The sequence below is a fragment of the Pholcus phalangioides genome, unplaced genomic scaffold, assembly GCF_987345545.1.
Source record: "Pholcus phalangioides strain wild (caught in Gottingen) unplaced genomic scaffold, Ppha-v1.0 ptg000015l_1, whole genome shotgun sequence".
Taxonomy (NCBI): domain Eukaryota; kingdom Metazoa; phylum Arthropoda; class Arachnida; order Araneae; family Pholcidae; genus Pholcus; species Pholcus phalangioides.
Genome location: NW_028301608.1, coordinates 26508269 through 26533187, shown reverse-complemented (window position 1 = coordinate 26533187; position 24919 = coordinate 26508269).

The following is a 24919-nucleotide window of genomic DNA, read 5'->3' as shown; positions in this document are numbered from 1 at the left end:
AAATTAAAATTTACTCCAACCGACATTCATAATTACTTTCAACTTTGAAAATAATAAAATATAAAGAGTATAAGAGAGAAGAACCTTGAGAGAGAGATGAAATTGGGTGCACACTTAAGATTAAATTAAGAATATGATCCACCGTACTTAGGGAATTGACGGACATCTTCTCTTGGGGGGCAAAATAAGACCCGGTGGTGGTGGATCTTCATTCTCATCGTGTGTGGCAATTCTCCTTGAATGTAATTATAAAACTTCGTGAAAAACAAAATATCAGATTTTACTAACGCATTTTTATTATCGTGTTTACGGACGTATTACTCTTAATTTCCTCAATCACTCCAGCAAAACAACATTTTGGGGGTAATTAAAATTAATTTTTCCCCCTATTATGCTAATACTTTTTTCCTGTGCCATTTCGATAAGAGCAACCTGATACATCAAGAAATACGAGATACATACATATATTGTGACAAAATTCCTAAAGATGGATAAAAACAAGCATCAAAATGGATCAAAACATTGGGGGCATTGGGGGAAACAACACTAGATGCTGCAAGATTGTGCACAACCTTTCTGCCGATGTAGGCTACAAATTTGTATATGTAGGATGACCATATGATTTGTTTTTTACGTGATATGCACGTAATTTTTGCCACCTAAACTTTTTTTATAAAATGTTCCGTTTTTTTCCTCATTTTCATCAGCGTTTACATGGATTTTTATAATTGATAATTACGATTATTTTTATGAACTATAAATGAAATTATGATTATTATGACTTGTCATGATTAATTACATTCAGATAAGTATATTCATTTCACATTTTTGTCACAAATAAGCTTTTTTGATGACCTATTTGCCTTCGCAATTTCTTTTGAAAAAATTGGTAACTTCACTTGCCGTTGACAGATTTTGGCTGAAGTCGGTATTTTCACTTCCCTTTGACGATTTTTCGTCCATAACTGACAGCTTTACTAGCCTTAGGAATTTTTTCTATAATTGTTAACTATTATATTTGTCAATAACAAAAGACAATTTTCTGGCGATAATTGATAACTCTACTTACATTTGACAACTTATGCTTTTCACAAGTTTTTCGCGGTAATCGACAATTTCATTTGTCTTTAACAATTTATTTAGCTATGACTGGCAACTTTACTTGAATTTGACGTTTTTTTTCAACTTTACTTGCTTTTGACAATTTTTTGGGGATATCCCGTATGAACCCGTAATTTTTATGAAGGAAATCTGGTCAGCCTATGTATTTATCACGTTTATTTTTTTATACGTTTGCACTGGAAGACCTTTCACGGTCTGGGTGGAATCCATTGTAGGGGCCAGGAGTTTGTGTACACTTCGTTCAGAGAGTGAAAAATAGGGTTGTAGGGTTGTACAAATTTTATTATCCGATAACTATAAATTCAATTGGATAATATTTATCTAGGGCTGAATAAATTTTATTGTCCCAAAACATACTCATATTGCCCGACATACTCAGGGCATGTAAAAACTTTGACCAGGCATGCATTTTTTTCAAACATATGCCATACGCTATCATATAAAATATTTATTCGGGTAAGTCATTATTTTTTGTGGGGGATATCAATTTTTGGAGATTCGTCCTACCTTGATAAAAATATGAAAAAGAAGTCACAAACTAATGTTACGACTGGTTCCAAGTGCTTCGAGCTTATGGACGTGTACGGGTATGGAGACAACCTCATGAATCCATGGACCCTACATGTCAACAGGGGACTGTTCAAGCTGGTGGAGGCTCTGTGATGGTATGGAGCGTGTGCAGTTGGCGTGATATGGGACCCCTGATACGTCTAGATACGACTCTGACAGGTGACTGGTACGTAAGCATCCTGTCTGATCACCTGCACCCATTCATGTCCATTGTGCATTCCGACGGACTTGGACAATTTCAGCAGGACAATGCGACACCCCACACGTCCAGAATTGCTACAAAGTGGCTCCAGTAATACTCTTCTGACTTTAGACACTTCCGCTGGCCACCAAAATCCCCAGACATGAACATTATTGAACATATCTGGGATGCCTTGCAACGTGCTGTTCAGAAGAGATCTCCACCCCCCCCCCCTTACTCAATTACCTCCAGCACTACTTCAGACATTAGTCGAGTCCATGCCACGTCGTGTTGCGGCACTTCTGCGGGCTAGCGGGGGCCCTACTCGATATTAGGCAGGTGTTCCAGTTTTTTTTTTGGCTCTTCAGTGTATTATTTGGATTCGTTAACATTGTGAAATAATTTCTTTGTGTGTAGCATACACAATTTTTTTTTAATTATTCAGCAATAAATACTCCAATCATCTATACAGAGTTTATTATTGTAGATGTGTATTGAGAGTGAACACAAAAACAAATTCAAAAATGTCAATTTTATGTAGAGGATTAACTCATATCCGATTTTTTCAGAATTTCCGCTGGTTTTAGTTATATTATATAAAATTAATCTAGCAAAAAAAATGAATCAATACCCAAGCTGAAACACCTGAATACTCAGGAAATATTTGACGAGACTTTTCTCGAGAGGAAGTCAATGATTCAGTCAGTGCTCGGGATCGCTATTCATTGGCACATATTCTCTGGAGAATAAGTCTTCTTTCTTGGCTCGTTGATTCGATCTGGTGTGGAACTTCACTAGGGAATAAAAGAAAATGAATCTTTTTTTTTTTTTCTTTTTTGCCAGAGAATCATCAATGTTAGCTAAATATATTCGATTTCGTCAAAAAAAAAATCATTCTTCTAACCACAAATTCCCTTTGAATGTTATAATTCTCATCAATAAAAATTTCTAACGCTTACATCCCAAATTTTATTGAAAGTTTGGTTTTTTTTATAATTTTTACATCATAACGTATTTTATGCATGATCGAACGTACCCAGTTCTTCAGAGAATAGTATTTTTATTCGTTGATTTAAAACATAACAGGTTGAAACGCAATTACAGCTTGCAGTAAAAATAAAAATTATTAGCACAAAATACGAACTACAAATGAATGAAATACACAAATTACAAATTAAGCAACAAAAATTACATAAAATACAAAAATTCTACACAAAGATATACACAAGGATATATAACAGACGAATGTAAAGTATTCAGATGTCGAGAGAAATCTCATTTCATATATATATATATATATATATATGTTTACAGCACAATTTCCACCAATATTGACTGATTTGATGGCAAATAAGCAATTAGATCTTGTATTTGGCACTTAATATTAAAACATATTTCGTTTAAAATGGATAAAAAATCGCAATAGTTATTCCACATTTTCTTGAAGAAAAGAAAGTAACGAGCAAGTGATCTTTATATGTTTTTTTTTCAACTAATTACATTTAAACTGTTACGTAGATAAGTGGCAGATAAAATATTATTATAAGGACCATGTTTTTCTTGAAATATAAGTGCCTTAGAAAATTGTTTTGAATAACTCCAAGACTCAAAATACGGCAAATATGAAATGGCTTCCAGATAATTGAAGCACATTCTAGTTTAGATCTTATAAGGGTATTAAAAGGGACATTAAAGTATCAATATCTCTTTTAAACCTCTCGGCATTCTCTAAAGCAAACCAAGTTTTTTATATAATTCAGATCAAATATTTCTAATGTGATCAGCAAAATTTGAATTGGTTTTATAAGTAACACCCAAATCGGTCGCAGAAGTTCTTCTAAGCAATTGGCTATTGTTAACGCGATACGTACGAAAGATTGGATTCATTTTGCGAGTGAATGAAAGAACAAAACATTTATCAATATTGAGATTATGTTTATTAATTAAACACCATTCATGAAGTGATAGGAACCGAGAGACACCCAGGCTCTGTCACACTCAGTAATATAAGCACATTGTCCCTGGGGACTCGGGTGCCTCCGGGGAAACCTAACCATTTATTGATCTTGAGAAAGATATATTACATACATGGGCAGGTGCCATTACGCACCTCGCCAGTAAGCAAGTATAAAATTTGTAATCGAAAAATGGTGATTCATGTAAATAAATCACAATTGTAAATCACAGGTTATAAATCACAAAATCATCGTAATAATCGTCATAATCGGGAATAGTTCTTGATAAAATTTGATCTGCTTCTCTTCAGGGATTTTCATTGGATCAGTAACTATCACATCAATGAAAGCTATCAATCTACTGCTGGGTTGATCTAATCGCTGCACCGTGTAGTTTGATTTGGTCCAAAGACATTCGTCAGTAATTGCTGCCTGTATCCAGCTTTTCGATAAGCCAGCGTGGATCAAACTATTCTCGACTACTCAGGCTCCTCTTCTTCTTCCTCTTCTCTAAACAGATGTACGAGATCGCTGTCTGGGTGTAGTTGACGTCGTAGTCTAGTGGATCTCCTAACTGGCATAGGTGGCTCTCTATCTGGTTCTGGCTCCGGGACTGTAGTTCTGATATCCTCAGGGTGCTGCTCTAGAAAGCGGACCAGTTTACGTATTTTACTTTTTGAATCTTCCCGCTTCAGGATGCACTCAAGCCAAGTTATTCGCAAATGTTCAGCTGGCTCACTGAAGTGGAAAGCCGTTGTCTTGGGGCATAGAGGTGCGTAGTGAAGAGGCGTGCCTATGGCCAAACATGAGCATTTATCACTGGGGATTGATTTGAACCTATGAAGGTTAGCCGGAAATGGACCATGGCCCGTTACGAACATTATCATCTCACGTGACCATTTATGGTTCCGAGGCATTACATGTCGCAGGATGCTATGAGTTGATCGACCGGACTCTGTGTTGTCACCCCACCTCTGTTGCCATTTATTCATTAGATCCTTCCATAGGATTGCTTTGGCGTGTGATGCGGGAAGCAGCAGATCACCTGTAATGATTCCGCCTTCGGTAGCTTCCTTCGCCGTGGTATCCTATATGTGCTTTTACCCAAGAGAGGCTTATTCTGATGTGATTGCAAACAAGCTTTCTTATTGTCCTAGCCATTTCATGACTACACTGAGGATTAGAGGCCGCCAGTATGCTGGAGCGACTGTCAGATCTAATTAGGGCAGGTTTTCGATGTAAAGAAGCATCTAAGACTACGTTGTAGATGGCGAAAAGCTCAGCCTGAAACACTGAGTTATCATCCTTTAGCTTGACTGACCATTCATGAAGTAAAGGCAACTCATTTTGCAGGCAATCGATACAGTAATATAATCAATACTTTTTAAAATCTTCAAATTATCAGCAAAGAGAAGACAACTTTTGAAAAGTGAGTTTATTGATAAAAATGATAAATAATAACGGGCCAAGAGGTACACCAGAACTAGCAACAAAACCTTGGCTTAAATTGAATTTATATGATATACATTCAACACTCTATTGGATAAGTAGGAAATAAACCAATTCACTGATTTAGAGTTGAAACCAATTTCTCTAATTTTGTTAATAAGCATTTCATGACAGACATAATCAAAAGCTTTTGCAAAATCAGAGTAAATGACATCAAGTTGACGTTTTTTATGCATGGCTTCGATAATACAGGTATTAAGGCTCAGGAGATTAGTAACAGTAGACCTTCCATTTACAAAGCCATGTTGATTCGCAGAAATACAGGACTTGATCTGGTTGAAAATTCATTTGTGTAATATCGATTCGAAGATTTTAGCGAGCGGAGATGAAATAACAACAGGCCTATAGCTCATAACATAAGATTTGTCACTTGTTTTGAACGTAGGAACAACTTTTGCTCTCTTCCACGCAGCATGAAAAATTTTAGTATTAATTCACCAATTGAAAATAATTAGCAATAGAAAAACAAAATTACAAGCTGTAATTATATAAGAGGGAACACCATCCACACATGCCAAGAGAAGAAGAGCCTTCAAGTTTATTTATGCAGCATACAATACCATCAACAGAACTGTTATCGATGGTAACAACATTAGATGTGCAGTAGGAAAAGCATTTGTCGACGTACTGGTGATGTAACTACACTTGAAAAATTCTCAAATGCAGTTACAATATCAGAATCAGTCGAAAAAAATTAATATTTAACTTCATTCAAAGGAACGTTCCAATTTTTCATAGTTGTCTTAGAATAAGAAAACCATAAATATATATACATTTTATGTGCATTGTATAATATTTTATCTTGTGTATATATATATATTGTTTATAGGTTTTGTAATTGCATTTGTAATTAGATTCCTGTATTTTAGAAATATATGGCATGCGTATTTATTATGGGCATCTCTTTTCAGCCACCTCGTTGGGCATTTTGCCTGTTGTGGCCTTGTATTTGTATTGGTGCAGAAAGAGAAAAATTTTTAGGGTCATTTTTCAGCGAAAATTCAATATGGAAAATATATACGCTCTCGTAACTTCAGATTTAATTCAAGTTCTGTAAACTTTATACTGCATCAAGTTAAAAGTTCTATTAAATTCCATATACCTATTGCGGAATTTTTTTTTTCAGTCTAATACAATGAATAATATATTTGAAGTACCAAGGACGATATCCATGTTTAGATGTGGATTTTTGATGGGCACATAACTGTCGAAGGCAAAGTAGATGTGAGAATAAAACATGTCAACAGCATCATCAAAATTGCAGCATAAGTTTAAAAAATTCCAGCATAAGTTTAAAAAATTCCAATCATAATTAATAGAAAGTTAGAACAATGAGCTAAAATCCATTTTTAAGATCGTAAGAACTCCGACATACTGATGCAACGAATATTTAAAAAAGAGCAGATCAAAGCCGGGTGATATTTATCTATAGACACAAGCGGTAAAAAAATCATCTTTCATAACCTCAATTGAATTTGTTTAAGTGATTAACTACGAAATTACATTGCTTTAAATCAAACAAATGCAAAAAACTTGCAAGATTGGAAACAGATTTGGAGTTAGAATCATTCTGATTAGAGAACCAATTAATTTCAGAGAGAGTAAGTCACTCACCACAAGAAAAGATCACGATTATCACACAATTCATTCTTTCAAATAGGTTTAAAAAATCCGGTGAAAAATTGAGTAATGCAATTGAGGGAATAAAATAAACAATACACAAAAATAAATCTTTACCCGATTCAAGGAAAATGTTAATGCAGATTCCCTCGCGGTCAACTTCATCAAGATGGATGTCGGTGAACACAAATTTAGTTTTTATTGCAATCAGGACACCGCCTTTTTTATCAGTTAACAGATTCATCAGACGAAGCTGGGCTTCTTCACTGGAAAGATTCTGGACTCGTCTTGTTGGATAGAATCTCTGAAGATTACCCCCGAGGCTAAAAGGAAGATGTCTAGAGTAGGAAATCAACATTACTAGTTCCAGTTTCAATGCGCAAAGGGGCATCCGCAGCATTACTGGAGCTTAGTGGCAAACATGCACATTGAGAACTATGTTTTCCGTTTTTTAAAAACTCCAGTATATCTTCAGCAGATATGCTACGAGCACAACGGCCATTATAAATACTCCGCGAAAGGGGGGGGGGTGAAAGTATACAGCAGTGGTGCACTAAATTTTCGATCCGGGGGCCAGATATTCAGTATTACTGGCACTCGAGGGCCAAAAACTTGTACACTAGATAGTGTGACCACATGACCTATATTTTACGGGACATTCAGTAATTTTTGCCATCCCAACCTTTCTATAAAATGTCTCGTTTTTTCACTTATTATGGACGAGAGGAAAATTTTTATAATCAAGAATAAAGCCTTTTTTTTTATTACATAAATTATATATATTATGATAATTATATGACTCTCTCTCTCTCTCTCTCTCTCTCTCTCTCTCTCTCTCTCATTCATTCGTTTATAACTGTAGTTACGTAAAAATATATTCATGTCGCATATTTGTAAAACATACTTTTTTTGGTAAATTCTGCATTGGGATTTGCAATAGCGATCCGTTTCGGTTTAGCGACAGTTATCAAGTTTACTGGAATGTGACATTTTTAAACTATAATTGGCAACTTTATTGGCCTTTGCCATATTTTTGGTTGTAATTAGCAACAAGTATTTGACAAATTTGTTGGCTTTGATGGTATCTCTCATTATCTTAGAAATTATTTTTTCTCTGTAGTTTTAGATTGTTTTTTTGTCTGTAATTGGTAACTTTAATGCCTTTTTGGTGCTTATTGCAAACTTTACTAGGTATTCGACAAATATTTTGGCTCTACTTGACAAATTTACTTGCATCAGACAAATGTGTTGGACAAAATTGGTGACATCCCGTATGGATCCCGACTTTCCCTCGTCCTTTATGAAAGGAATATGGGCAGACTAGGTATATCGTGTTCTGTGTATTGATACTTCGTCCCAGAACACCATTTGCGGACTGGATAGAACCCTTTAGCGGGCAGCATTTGGCTCGAGGCCGGAGGTTGTTTTCATCCCCAGGTATACTGTTTCTAATTAAAACAGAAATTTTAATTGTAATTTTGTATATTCAAGTGATTCAACTTATAAGTGGAGACGTGGATTCTTAAAACTAAAATGAGCAGGTATGCATTTTTCTTTGCTGAAAATCATGTTCAATCACTTTCTCATGCATTGAATTTATTTGTTATTATTATATTTTTCGAGCAACGACCTGTGACCATGATGCTTGACTGTATACCCATAAAGCTTATGACATCTGTGAGTTAGCTGACAGTCTAGGAAATACATACCTTAATCGAATTTAACGATAAGAAATAGCATAGGGTTTAAGATTCTTCACATCTGTCAGGTCAAAGTTATCCCTGTTTATCATAACCCGATAAACGATCAAGGATATGTTCCAACGGAACATATCCTTAAAAACAAATTGATCCAATTTATTATGCTTCGGCTTCGAAAACCAAAGCCAGCCTCTGCGTAAAAGTAAAAAGAGATTTCTGTCAATGGTTTTGTTGAGACTTTATATAATCAAAATATTCCCACACAGAAAAAACGAATATCAATGCGCAAAACATATGTACAAGCATACGTGTGCAAAAAAAATTTGCACAAATTTATATGTGCAAAAAACATATACAAATATACCGCCCCAAAAAATGTATATGCTACTATCAAAGCCCGAAGTGTATCCAATTCAAGATATGGCCGACAGAACCGAAACACATCCAGACTGTATCACACAAGGTGATTTCAGCACATTGTTCCATGGGAACTCGGGTGCCTCCGGAGATTTAAGAAATATTAAAATTGCATGGCCAGAGATCACTGGCAAGCACTAGTCGAGAGGTTCGACCAAAATCATATTTGCAGAAATGATTCGGGATGTGGCCGGCCAATTCGCGAAGTGGCTACTACTACTACTAAACCAGACATGCCATGCCCTTCGGCTATATTCCTATTTACTCGGTTTTTAATCGGTCCTAATATTTGGAAACTCATAACGACTCTGCAGAAACAGGAGAAGTTAATAGAAATTAAATTTTTTAGGGAATTACTATTTACAAAACACAACCATTATGCTGAATTTCCTTTCGCTAAATTGTCTTGCACTAAATTGTTTCGCCCTGAATTGTCTCCTCGCTGAACTGCCTTGTCATTCTTGTACATCGACAAAGAGACCTTGGTATTGTTTGCTCAGCGGCAATTTCTTTTTGTGACTAACAAGAAGGTTTCATCCTTGCTGAATTTCTAACGAATTGGTACATGTTGTAATGTGTGTGTATAGTGAACTTTCCGTGAAGTTTTTGTTTCTGTGTAACGCTTGCTATGTACGGTGCTGCCATCTGCAATCAATTTTTTTAAACTACAAGTTTTTTCGCAACTCATCGTGAGTGAAGTGCAATGAATGAATAATTGTAACGTTGTAGGCCTGTTGCTCTCTGCGGCGAGACTTTTTAACGGGGAGATCGGCTCGCATTCGCGTCTCGATCCCTGGCCAATGTTCGATGCGAAGATGGATGACGGTCCGGTAGGCACCAAATCCAATTTCTTTCCGTCGTCAACGTCTGAAGCATGACTATATACCTGTGTTGGATTAGCTCCATGTTACGAGAGAAAAAAAAAACTATTTATGTAATAAATATAGACACATATACCTTTTTCTGTAAAATTTTGAGAAAATAAATGACAGTATCGTGACTACTGCACGATCTGTATCTTGTATGAATCAATATAAAGATTAATTACTACAATGAGAGCTGTGCCCCCGTCTCACCACGTTCGCGGTTAGCAGACGACGCCTGGTGATTAGCAGTCCGATAGTACAACTCAAAAAACAACACGAAAGATTTGATATTGAAACGTGATAATATACGATTGAAGAATGATAATAAATGATCTAAAATACACTGCTGGCCACCGTAAATACAACACCCTGAAGGAAGCATGCAAATAATATGAAATTTACAACATGCATTAGCGGAGGTGAGATGTGCAAATGATTAGAATTTCAGCGCAGACGCACATCACGCGCGCCTGTGGCGCCACTTCAAAGCGCTATTTAAGGCTTGGAGATTTCGACGATTTGAAGTACGGCAATTGTGTTTCTCTTGTGGTTTTTTCAAAAAAACGATCAATTATGCCTCGTAGAAAACAGCGATCATCTTTTGATCAAGTATCCGAGTTCGACAGAGGAAGGATAGTGGCCTACCGAGATTGTGGATTATCTTTCAGGGAAATCGGTAGTCGTGTTGGACGAAACCAAACAACTGTAATGCGGATATGTGATCGTTGGATGCAGGAGGGTACGACGGACCGACGTGTTCGATCGCATCCACCTCAGTGCACCACTTCACGTGATGACAGGCGTATTGTGCGTATGGCAGTGACGGATCGCTCAGCCACATCACGAACCATAGCACAGCACATTCAGTCTGTACCGCATCATCCAGTGTCTGCGCGTACCATTCGACGCCGTTTACAGCAGAGTGGTCTGTCCGCAAAACGTCCATTGCTTCGTCTACCCTTGACGCAGAACCACAGACGTCTCCGCCGTCAATGGTGCGATGAAAGAAGGATGTGGACGGCACAATGGAATGAAATTGTCTTTACTGACGAGTCACGCTTCTGTCTGCAACACCACGATGGTCAGATTCGAGTCTGGAGACACCGTGGAGAGAGGATGCTGAACAGCTTCGTTATGCACCGCCACACTGGTCCTGCACCGGGTATTATGGTATGGGGCGGTATTGGATATCACTCTCGCACTCCTCTAGTACGCATTGCCGGTACTTTAAAGAGCCAGCGCTACATCTCCGAGGGGTTGGAGCCAGTTGTCCTTCCTTACCTTCAGGGCTTGCCCACAGCCATATTTCAACAGGATAATGCGCGACCACACGTGGCACGCATTGTCCAAAGGTTCTTCGTCAATCGCCAGATTGAATTGCTTCCCTGGCCAGCTCGCTCTCCGGATCTTTCGCCGATAGAAAACATGTGGTCCATGGTTGCTCAACGATTGACCCAGATTACATCCCCAGCTGCCACACCAGATCAACTTTGGCAACGCGTGGAAGCTGCTTGGTCTGCTGTACCCCAAGAACACATCCAAAGTCTCTTTGAATCAATGCCGAGGCGTGTGGCAGCGGTGATCTCCAACAATGGCGGCTACTCTGGCTACTGATTTTGGCAGGAACCACACTTCTCAGAAGTCTATAAATTTAATCATTTGATGCTTGGTCAACATGTTATCTACAAAATAAATATTGTTGCGATATCTCTTGTCTTTCTTGGTGTTGCAATTTGGGTGGCCAGCAGTGTATTTAAAAAAGTTTTAAGTATGTATTAATTTGAGACATCGATATTCCGATTAATTCGATAGTTAGGGTTACCGCAGCTAACGCGGTCATAAGTATGACGAAAAAATACGCAACTTGACGATGACCCGAATCACGTCTCTTTCCCGGACTTTGGCCGGAGATCACCAGCCACTTCGCGAACTGGCTGGCCAAAGCCCGGAATTCGGACATTGACCTGGTAAATGTTATACGAAGTTGGATAATTCACGAATCACCTAAATTTGGGGCATTAGATGTAACATATACAAATATGCATGTTCAAGGATGATGTCATTCTTTACTATCCATGAGAATAGCGGAGAGTGCCATCACATCCTTGGATAAGTCACCATCTGGTCACATTGACAGCAGCTGTGAGTTTGGGTTCGAGTTAGGTCTAACCGTCAGCGCACACGAGCTACAAGGAAAGATTAAAGTCCGCTGCTCTTGTAGCTAGTGGTGTAGTGCTCGCGCTCATACAGCAAGTGAGAGGACATGGGTTCGATCAACACCACCTATAGAACAAGGCTTCCGCACGAAGCTTGTGACGTCACTGGAGAAGATCAGTTTTCCTCTATTCCCTTTGGATATACTGCAAAAAAGGTAAAACTATCGCATGCGTCGGCCTGCTATATCCAATGGTAGTAGGTGAAATCGTCAGTGACGTCACGAGCTTCGTGCGGAGGCCTTGTTCTATAGGTGGTGTTGGTTCAATCAGCACCTCCTTGAGATAGCAGGGCTCTCCATGCTGCACGTGACGTCAGCAAGTAGCCCATCCTCATTCAGAATATTCAGTGAAACAATCGGGCTCAGAATTGGGGGTTTCTATGCCCCACATCCAATCACCATGCGGTATTTGTGAGCCAACCAGGAAGATTCTACGCCAAAATCAGAAGAAACGAAATAGGATGCTGTGGTTCAAAATGTTTCAAACTAGTTAGGCAGTCTTAATGACGTTACACATGAACTTGGCAACCCGTGCGAAGACCTTGTACCTCTAGGAGGTGCTGGTTCGATTCCCCGCAAAGACAGTTGAATTTTCTTTCTTTCATGAATTCATCTTCGTATCAGCCTACTCTGTTGAATACTTCGTGAATATATTTATGTATAAAAAATATACAAATACATAGAAAATTTAGTTGGAAATACAACAATTAATATGGGATATTTTGTTATAATATGACACACATATACACACATTCGTTAGATTATTGTAAATACACACATAACATTTGATACGGGATTATCTACTATTGAATTAATTAAGTAAACTATGGTGTGTGTGTGTATCACAATCTCATCTTAACTTTCATTGTTGTGATGGCTTAGATTACGATATTGGAAACGCTTAGGAGTGCCAAAAATATGAACTTTAATAGATTTTCACTCTTTAGAGAGGTTTCCTCATCATAAAAGCGACAGAAATACATGCACCTGAATTAAATTTCATCAGAATAATGTGTGATTATTTGGCACAAACATTAAATTAAGAAACAAAATAATTAATCATTTGGCCATTTTTGTCGCATCGCAGTCATTTCCTGCATAGGAGGACAAATTAGACCGGGACCTACAATTCATTGCCGATTCCAAACAGCAGCCTTTTTTATACTCACCGAGGTTGGTACGCTAACCCCTCGATGCGAGGAATCCCTGCCGTAGCAATCTTTTTCTGTGGTCATGTTGCCGTTTCTGTTGCACCCGTGTGTCTTAGGGGCGGGACAAATACACCTGAGTGTACCCCTGTGTCGGGATGTTTCTGACCAGGACGAAACGAGTATCGAACTCGTGACACCTCTAAACATCCTTTGATACCTTCGGCCAGTAACTTACCAACCTAGGCTACCGCACCTAAATAATTAATGCTATATAACTAGCATCCAGTGCAACATACAAAAATTCAATTAATTAAAACCTGAATATATTGATAATAAAATAAAAATTCAACAGCCATTTTCCATTCCCATCAAGACTTCAACAAGATGATTCAGTAATTAGCGCTCATCGAAATAGTGGGTCTAATAACATTCATACACAGAACAACAATGATAACTAAGATATGCGATGTTTTAACCGCTGAAAGGTTACTTGCCGTGAATTTCATCAAGGTTTTAACAACTTTTACGTGAGTTGCAAAATAACGAACTCGGTTCTCGTCGAACGGAGAGAACAATGGACGAAAAAAGAAACTTCGAGAAAGTCTGGCAGAAAGATTTTGACAAGTAATTTAATTATCGGATTGTTCTCACCTCGGAACGGGGAATAACTATTCTTATCCACTGCTCAGACATTTTCGAAAGTTCCAGTAACTGTTTTTCCGCTCAGAAAGCGCATTGGAAGATTTTCCAATTAGTTTTCCATAGTTTCTCTTTTCTCCTTCGCAGGTTATTCTCCACCTTTTCGGTTCTTAAGATTACAATCATACGAATTCTCCCATTCCTACTGAAGCGCACAATTCAATATCCCCATATTGTAATAATTTAATAAATATTTTTCTATTCAATGACTCATTGGTATCAGGTGTTTGCTGTAGGTTGAACCTCGAGGAATGAAGTTGGACGGAAAGATGGGTAAAGAAAAGAATCGCAACAAAGACTTTGCTTGATTGAACCATCTGCATTTTTGTATTCTCTTTTAACAAATTATGCAAGGAAAAAACTATTCCGGCTGTTTAAATAATGAATAAACCCTGCGGTGTTTCGGATGAATCCAATATGATTGTATGTATGTAATCCATTGGTCATGTTTTTTGAATGAAATGTATGGACGTCAAATTCATTTGTTGAAGTTGAAAAAATAATCACGTGAAAAAATAATTCCTTTTCAGGAAGATACGCGTTATTATTTCTTCTTGAGTTTAAATGAAAATAATTGAATACTTTACACTTGAATAGGTTGAGATGACATCTGCCGCATCATAAGTTATCAAAATCAAAAGATTCTGAGAATGATTTTTTCTAAAGATAGAAAAACTTGTGCTTTTCAGTTTGTTTTTTTTTTCTTTTTTATCTCTTTTATGCTTATTTGAACTATTTAAAGCGATGGATTTTCTCAGAAAATTGTGTCTCCATGTGCCTCACGTAATTTTCAGTGTTACTGAAATACAGTCTGATTCAAATTCGCATTGAATTCTTGCATCGTTTTTATTCAGAGCGTTTTAAAAAATGCTGAACAAACCACAAAGATGTGGTAAAAAACATTAAAACTGGTTTTTTTTTCATGGGATGTGCATTGTCAGTAATGCAACGTAAATGGGCTAGAGAGCACAGCAAGCATCCGTTTTGGTTACACTGAATCGTTATTTTACATAATACACACGGTTAGCGCACCAACCTCTCGATGAGTATAAAAAAACTAGCCTGGTTCGGAATCGGCAATAAATTGTAGGTCCCGGTCTAATTAGCGTGTACAGAAAATGACCGTGGTGCGACAAAAATGATCAAATGATCATAATACACACTGCGTATGCAAGGCGTTTCAAACATATCGGGACAAATGGTTATTTTTTTTCCAATTCAATTCAATTTATTAATATATAAGGTTACGAAAAATATTACATTTGATTGATGAAAACCACCAAGGAGACACCTAGGCCCCATACTGGATATCGGTTGTTACTATGAAGTTAATTTATAAACACTGCAATTGACAATATAAAATATAATTACAGTGTTTAGTTTATTATATATTATCTGATGGAATAATGTGTAGAAATCCCATAGCAGGAATTGTCACGTGAAATCAGCGGCAGAGACTAAAATGGCACAACACGGTAATTAGTGGTTTAATTCCAATAAAATATTTATTGGACATAATTATCACAAACGGAGTGCAAGCATACCTCTGAATGTCTCATAATCGCAAAAATTTCGAAGCGTAGACGTCCAAGCAAAAATATCCCGTTTCGCCCATTTCATTCAGTCATACCGTACGCTACATGTCTGTCGACTCCGTGATCGTATTTCCAAAACATTCTTCGTACTCGCACTACCGGTGGAATGAGAAAAACCAGAAATTTTATCCCCGCGTAACGATAAACGTCGCCGCCTATCGGTTTACTGTGATGATTTCGGATATAGGTTCCCAGCAAACTTGATCACGATGTGTGTGTGTGTGTGAAATATCAATCTCTTCCGTCAAATTTGTCTGAATGTTTTTCAGACACCCTTTAAAGTCTGAAAAACACAAGTAAAAAGAAACTCTGGCCATTAGTTTCCAACTTGTGTTCCGCGGAATCCTGGGGTTCCGTGAGAGCTTTTTTGGGGTTCGCATGATCAAACGCCAAAGGAATCTTTAAAAATCTCTGAACCCGGTGAGCTTTCACAGAAGAAACCGTAGAACAGATCCAAAATTTGCTTTTGAACTGTGGAATCAGTTCGACACCACTATTGACGGATTTGTAAAACCCAATAATAATAATATTGGGGGTTGGCATGATTCGTTCAGTAGCACTATTGAAGTTCATCATCCTAATATTTGGAAACTCATAACGACTCTGCAGAAACAGGAGAAGTTAATAGAAATTAAATTAGGGAATTACTATTTACATAACACAATCACTGTGCTGAATTTCCTTGCTCTAAATTGTCTTGCACTAAATTGTTTCGCCCTGAACTGTCACCTCGCTGAACTGTCTTGTCACCGACCAAGCATTCCATGACAAAAAAAAAATTATCTTGGTGTGTTTTCTCGGCCCATATTTTTTTAATACCCGGTGTGCAGTTTCTTCAATGTTGATAATAAGATATTATAGATTTAAAAGACGAGAGGAATTGCAGAGAAGAGTGTCAAGGGCACTAATTGGCACATGGGGTTTAATTCGTGAAGTACGAATTCATTCCCCGAATGTATTTTCTTTGGAAGATCGTGGTTGTCGACAGCATATGAATTGTTAGAGATTTTCAAGAGAGTGAATTTGTGGTACTATGAGTTAATTAGTACATCATCATTCTTGTACATCGACAAAGAGACCTTGGTATTGATTGCTCAGGGACAATTTCTTTTTGTGACATAGAAGAAGGTTCCATCCAGTGTTTTAATTAAAAATTGCAGCGAATAGCTTATTGTTTTCGTAAATTCTACCACAACGACGCGTTAAAAAATGATAAATATAATAATATAAATTATACATGATTTAATATGGCATTCAGCTTGCGCTATGACATTGGGTTATATCGGAAAACTATTCATTCTTGGATGGCATTGGCTTAAATGTTGATTTTATTAGTATTACTTTAATGTTTATGAAACGGGTTATTATTTTATGGGGCAGCTTTTCTGGTATAAAGAGGTATACTCTAATATCTCGTTTCAGTATTTAACAATGTGGTGAATTTTGCATTTGTTTTTGTCATATAGGAATTTTAGGCAATATTTCATTTATAAGCAGGGTTGCTTCACGGGGCGGGGGGCACGGACCCTCAAAGGGTCACAGCATGAATGAATGAACGCCAGTGTCTCTACCACCGGGCTTATCCCGTTGCCGAGGTCTCTTCCAGCCCACCTTCGTGGCAGAGTCTGGAACAAAGAGAGTGTGTACACCTAACAGTCTGAGTGTGTAGCTAGTGTTGTGTATGATATTTCAGTGCTGCCATCTATACTTCAAATTGTGAGTGAAGTGTAATGATTGAATATTTGTAACGTTGTAGGCCTGTTGCTCTCTGTGGCGAGACTTTTTAACGGGGAGATCGGTTCGCATTCGCGCCTTGAAGTTGGAACCACAGAAAACCAACTTCATCCGACCACCACTGTGGGGTTCGAACCCGGATCCTCGCATCGCAAAGGGTCACAGCAGAGATTTCTGGTGGTTCGGGATCTTGGATGCGAAAAAAAAAATTTACCCATTCGCTTTGCATATTACTGTATGACATCACTTGGGGTACGAGAATATCGTAATATTTGTTTAGCGGCAAAAGAATACGTTATCTTCTCTCTTTTTTATTATGTAACAACTCCATCCGTCTCTTTCCTCGTACGATATGTGCCATAAAATATAAACAATTGCCACATGATTTTGAGAACGGTGATTGGTACGCACTTTCATTATGTTCGAAAACTTTTGAATTTCTACGACTGAATCGTAAAATATAAATGTTTTTGCATTTTATTCTGCAACAATTTTTTTAGGTAGGTATATCAGAAAGTGAACACCGTGAACACCGAGCCGAAGAACAAATGATGAAAAGACATTAGTCTCACGCATTTGAAGAGATTGATAAACATTTATCCCTTCAAATGTGTGGGGCTAATGACATTTTCAAAAATCTACTACTTTGACCTTTTAAGACCGGACACACCCCACTTCCCATCTCAGAGAGATATCGAAGCGTTCCCGAAGGATGGGTGTATCCGGGAAGTTTTACTACTAAAAGACACTCCAAAAAAAACCCCGAGAGTGAGTATTTTGTTTACCATGATGTGACAGACTTTTTTCTAAACACTCTCTGTATTTTAGTTTGACACACATTATTTCTTGGGATGTTTTAGACACGCGCATTATTTTTGGGATGTTTTAGACGCGCACATTATTTTTGGGAGATCAACACTAATGTTTATGGAAATGTTGTAGAGCCGCACAAAAACCTACTACTAGTATCGTTGTAACAAAGTTTCACTGTCATCAAGAAACCCCGGATATGTGTGGCTATATATAACGAACCCCCTTAACTCAGCTTATTTAATCAAAAATATGCGTTTTTTCACTATATTATTGTGTGAAAGAAAATTATAAATATAAAATTTATTAACATTATTCTGAAATTCTTAACCCATTCATATTTTATATAATCCATATAATTGGAAAACTAGTAACAAATAAAATTCCATGATGAAAGGGAACTTTATTCGAATGAATGGTATGAAACATTTGTATCTCTTCGAAGAACGTCCGGGAATAGAAAATAGTGGATCTTTTGCGTATTCAAGCGTTACAACACATTTTGAAACTCGTGGGAGCGATCACAAGAGATAGAGAACTTTTAGGTTTTCCAACGACGACTGAAGTTATAAAATTTCACATCCTATTCAAGGAGCTGGAGTAAATTGAGTTTTCGTCTTGGAGCACTTGAAAGAAAATAGAACCGGGGCGAGTGGGGGTGGTTAACGATATAAACTGACTTGACTCTATTAGAAGTAATCTCTGTTTCGAAAGATTTTTCGTTCAGCTGTAAGTATCAGTTTCAGAAAACCCGTTTAACCGTTGAAAATCTTCCTACAACGTTGATCCTCCTTTCGAAGAATTTCTCAAACGCTTCGCCTTTTTCATTAAGAAAAGTTCAGTTCTAAGCAAAGATTTAATAACAAGACGCTGCCATTCCCCAAGCATATTTCATTTATAACACGTAACAGTGTTGACTGTATTAAACACGCGAGCAAGAATTATCAATAATTTCAAGCGATATGCGCGGAAAATGAAAACTTCTAAGGGAAAATTCAACCCCACCATAGCTTTCTCTCTCGTTCTTTTATCACTGGTTATGGTTCTTGGGAAAACATGACGTGTTTTGCTGACCAACTAATAACATGTCTTCGACTTTTTTTATTTCTTTTCTATGAGAGAAAAAGCAGATGTCGGAAATACTGAAAAGAGCAATTTTAATGAATATTTTATTCCTGTAACGTCTTCCCATGTACATTCGAAAACGTAAGGCCGCTTATTTTAAAGTAAAAGCGATTATTTTAATTCCTTTTCCTCAAGAGATGAGAAAAAAATATATAAAAGAGTTTGTCACGCAAACCATCAAGGGAGAAAAACATTCGAGTTAAATTGTTGGAATACGAAATTCTCCTCAATGCATCTCCGTCTTAGAATCTGCATTTTGGAATTATATGAAATACTTTTTTCTTTAGAACGAAAAATCATTTTTGAAATTTAAATTTAATTTCTCGGTCATTTGATTATAATAATGGCTCGAACTATACCATAAAAATGATCGATAACACTGCTCAACACGGATTTTATTTTAAAAAGAATTCAGTGATTTCCGGGTGCGCTGATTCTGAATCTGGCATTGGTTCTGTCGGATTGGTTTTATTTCCTGAGATGAAGTGAAAGTTAAACTCATAAGCAGCATACAAATCGCATTGAAACTGTGCGAAATGTAAGTCAATAATAAACTTAATGTCAATAAATAAAGAGCACTGGTGCCTAATCATCATATAAATGCAATAATATCTTGAATAAAATAAGAAAACAAATATAAAATTGAAAGTACAAATTCTGTACTGAAATTAGTGACTGAAGACTACAGGGTGATTATAATTAACGTTCCCGTACTCTGAGTAGTTTTTCCTCAAAAACTGCTTATCCAAATACAGCGAAGTTTTCATGACACCTTGATGAGACTAATGGAAAGAGATATATGAAGTAAAATGAAAATAGTTCAATTTTCAACCACCAGGTGAGAAAAGTGATGAGTTGATTTTGTACTATTTCTTCCAGAAATATTGGTCCTGATATTTAACCCAATATTGCATTTAGTATACACAGATATTTTACAACATTTTAAAGTTAAATTTAGTTATATCATTAAAAGTGAATGAAAAAAAAAATCAGGTGAGAGGAAACTAATTTTCCGAGATTAATTAAACGCTAATTATTATAAAAGCACGACGATTCACCGGAGTAACGATTCGATTTCTGGTTAATTAGACAGGCTAATGAGAATTAACTGTTGTTGAAATTTTCCGCAACATAAAATGCGAGTTAAAACCTTCTACAACGACACTGACTTAATCCAACTCTGATGTATCTAAGCCTAAAACATTTCACGCTATTTAATTTCAAGTTAGAGCCACCACTTTTTTTTTTTCCCAAGTATTGAGATAAATCTCGCCCTTTGTGTCCATTACTAAGTATAAGTATTATTTCCGTTTTATAAGAGAGATTAGACTCCTCCAGACTTAAGATCCAAAGAGTTTAATACTTAGAGAAGATTAGAACAAAAATTGAAAGCAAAAAATTGTATAGCTTTTTAAAATCGTAAGAGTTAATCTTGAAAGCAAACAAAAAGCGCCATTCAGTTGCCATCAAAAGAACATACGGTCCATTGGCTGTGTTTATCTCCTTTAATTTTTACCGCATTATACTCAAAAAGTAACGTGTTATTCTGCAGTTTCACAAAGAATTCCATCCAATTAATTTTCCGTATAATATAAATAGTTTCTAGTAAACGTAAATTTAAAAATTTTTAAACTTTCTTCTCTAATGGAGAAATGATAATTCATTTAAAAATATTTATAATTGCACAAGTTTACAAGGTTTTTCTAACATAGAAAAATTTAGCTGTTCTTAATTGATTTTCGGGTGCTGATTCCAGATCTGACCTTAAAAAGGGCCATCACGTCTAGTTTTTAGGTTATATGGTAATTAATTTTGAATATCTTCCAAAATTTACATATTTTGACTGCTACTACTACACCACACATCTACCTCGTCCATATTCTTCTGCGGAATTTCTAACGAATTGGTACGTGTGGGGATGTTCATGTCTTTGTTATGAACCTAACGTGAAGCGTGCTTCTGTGTAATGCTTGTTATATAGCTGCCATCCACCGCATATTTTTTGAATTATGAGTGAAGTGTAATGTTTGAATATTTTATCATTGTAGCCCTGTTGCTCTCTGCGGAGAGACTTTTTAATGGGCAGATCGGCTTGAATTCACACTTCGAAGTTGGGAATAACAGAAAACCATGTTCAGCCGCCCACCACTGCGGCGACGGTGGGGTTTGAACCCCACCGTCGGAATGATGCGAGTCCGTTACTATGACCACTCGACCACCACAGTGACTAACATATTTACACTATGCGTGTGAAATGATACTAGATAACACATTTTTTTCTATTTTTTTGCCATCTAAAACGTGGGAAATAGCAAAACTGATTTCATCTCTAATTGCACCTGGATTCTAATTTTTTTAATGGAAAAAGAATCACGGGCTTTACCTTTATGTACAGCCCTTTAGTCAAGAAATGGGGTTAATCAATGTCCATTAATGTTCTAAATAAATTTTGTTAAATGTTTTTCTGCCAACACTTCATCTGGAAGAATATCTTTGTAAACATGTCGCCCCCCCCCCTCCCCCAGCCTGCGCTAAACATTTTGTGGCAACTCGTAAGTCACTCCTACATTCGCCCTTGCTCCCTGTGGGCTGATGGAAAACATTATGAAGTCTATGTACAAATTTGGTCCAAGAGAAAACTCTTGGGCCAGAGTGATGGAGTGTGTGATGATGGAGTGATGGATATGTGTCTATTATACCTATTTTCCCGATGTATACGTTTTTCATAGTGCATGTGTATTAGTTAAAAAAAGGCAATTATGCATTAGGAAAAAACTCTGTGTAATGGAGATTCTGTGTGAAAACAAAATCACTCGATAGTTTCCTTATTTGAGGACCTACAAATACTCCTTCTTTTAATTTTGTTCATTTAATTTCGGAAAAATCTTCCTTTTAAGTGCGAGAAACTGGCCCAAGAGACTCTTGGGCCAGTCAAGGTCCTCAAATAAGGAAACTATCGAGTGATTTTGTTTTCACACAGAATTTGCTACATATCAATCATACAGATTTGCGATGAAAGCGTTTTTAGGGAACCACAAAGAGGAAAACTACCAACAGCTTATTAACCTGCTGTGTTCGCGCAAAAATCTTGCATATCGAATGACTCCAGAAATTCATTTTGTTTTTTTCTCCCTGATAACCCTAGAGCAGTCAGTGATGAACAAGGAGAAAGGTTCCACCAAAACATTCGAACAATGGAGGTCCATAGTTCGAATGTCTTCAATGGTGAGTGATTACTGTCGGTTTTTGCAGCAAAAAGAACAACAAAAAACAGCGCGATACATAAGAAAAATAAATGAATTATTTTTATAAGATGCTGGAAAAATGAATATGGATTTCCTTTTGTGTATATACACGTGTACTCTATGCATATTATATGTATGTGTATGAAGAAAACACATTTTTGTTCTACTATTTCATATTTTACGATGTATGAATATGATAAAATAGCTATGGCAAAAAATGTATTATAATTTGTTATTAAGAATATGCCAATTATACCAATTTTCACGATGTATACGTTTTCAATAGTGCATGTGTATTTTTAAAAAGAAGACAATTATGCATTAGGAAAAAACTGTGTAATGGAGATTTTTTACATTCATATTTAAATTCAGCACCCCAAAATCAGTCTAAAAAAACGTTGATTCCTCTTAGAAACTTTTTCATCTGGATACATACATTAAGTATTGTTTCGCTGCTTAAATTAAATACTTCAGAAACGACAGAAAAATAATCTATTTTCACGCAAATCTAATTTAAAGCAAATCCACCAGTTTTTCTTCTAAAATCGAAATGAAATGAATTACAGTCGAAAGATGCACAAGAAAAACACTTTGAACGCGATTTTCTCATATCGTAGGTTTTAAGCATCTTTGAAAAAAAAAAACAACTGCACCAGAAATGTTTTTGAAAATATTTATAAAGTGGAAAATGTACCTGAAGGAGGATGTCTGACCATTCGATAGAATTAAAAAAAAAAAGAAAAGATTACAATAATAATTTAATCTATATCTGTGTACAAAACTTGTCAAAAAAATAAACAGCTGATAACCTCGTTCAAGTACAATAATTTAATCACAGAAATGCCGTATCAATCCAAACTCTATTCTCATGAAAACCCCATAACATCAGACAAAATTTTCCAAATAAAACGAGAATTCATGAGATGACCTACGGTGCAAATCACATACTCTAACGACAGTGTGTTCGAATTTTTGTGAGGATTTTTGAAAATTTAGTGGCATTTTGTTCCTTCTGCTACAAAAGACAACAAAAGATCTATATACAAACTTGTTATATACTAATTGTATTTCCAATGATTTTGGTGAGCTGCTGATTTTGGCATTTATATGTACAACGTCCACAACAATGACAGCAGTCAATTCGTAGTTCGTCTCTTTGACGGGAGGGTAAACCTCTTTTCTTGTATGGGATTAGAACCGTCATCCGTGTCAGCAGATTTCCTTCTTAATCCAGGTCCAAGAGCAAGATGTCCAAGAGGAGAAGGGGAAAGAGAGGACACTCTGTGACAAAGCACTGCCACCCATGTAATCATGTTTTCCTGAACGAACGTTCTGGACAGTCTGGAAAAGTCGTTATCTTGTGGAGATAGAGTGCCTCTCTCTCTCTCTCTATGCGAACATTCGATTACTTTTCTTCCACAGGTCGACATTCTGTTTTTTATTCTTTTGTCATTGATTACCTCTGTCAAAGTTTTGTTCTTTGATACTCTGACACGGAAAATAATTTCTTTAACATAAAAGAAAGATACTCGTAATTGTATTATAAATAACTTTGGTCTACATAAAGGAATATTATACTAACTATTTTGATAGTGCAGCCATAACATATATGAGAATAAAGAATCTGACACATTCATTAAATAAGATCAAACGAAATAAAAAATATATTTATTCGGGGGAAGGACATTGATTTTCAAACTTTTTTGATGTAGTCTAGTAGCTCAGCTGAGCTTACCAAATTATGATAGCAATAGTAACCGAGAGATAACCAGGCTCTCTAACACTAGATCATATAAGCACATTGTCCTAAGGGGGTTCAGGAGCCTCCGGGAAACATAGACATTTATTGTTAGTGGTTAAGTTATTCCTTGGGAGAGTAAGCAAAATCTATTCAAAGGTGTTATTTTTCCTAACACTTGGTGGATGCGAAGACGAATTTTAAGAAAGAAAAAAAAAATTCAAATGCCTTGCCCTAAGGCAGCGTCAGCAATTGTAAGCTTGGTCTGATTAGGTCCGAGCGTCCATGTACTATCCCGTTTAGTGCACACGATCTCCAAGGAAAAACTGAAATTCGTTGTTTTTGTAGTCGAGTGACTAGGGCGCTCGCTCTGCAAGTGAGAGGACGTGGGTACGATTTCCCGCAAGGCCTGTTAAATTTTCTATCTTTCATAAAATTCCTCTTCGCACCAATTAAAAAAAAAAATCCTTCGTGTAGATAGTAGGGAGTGATGTCATCCTTTGGTACATAACGACTATCTACGCGATTATAGGTTGAAAAAAAAGAATAGAGAAGCTTATTACTGTGTGAAGAGTCTTAAAAATTGTGAGATTCTCACTCGAATTGAATTGGATGTCGCATGAATAATCAAAATTCTATGAATGGATATATTTCTATAAATCGACAT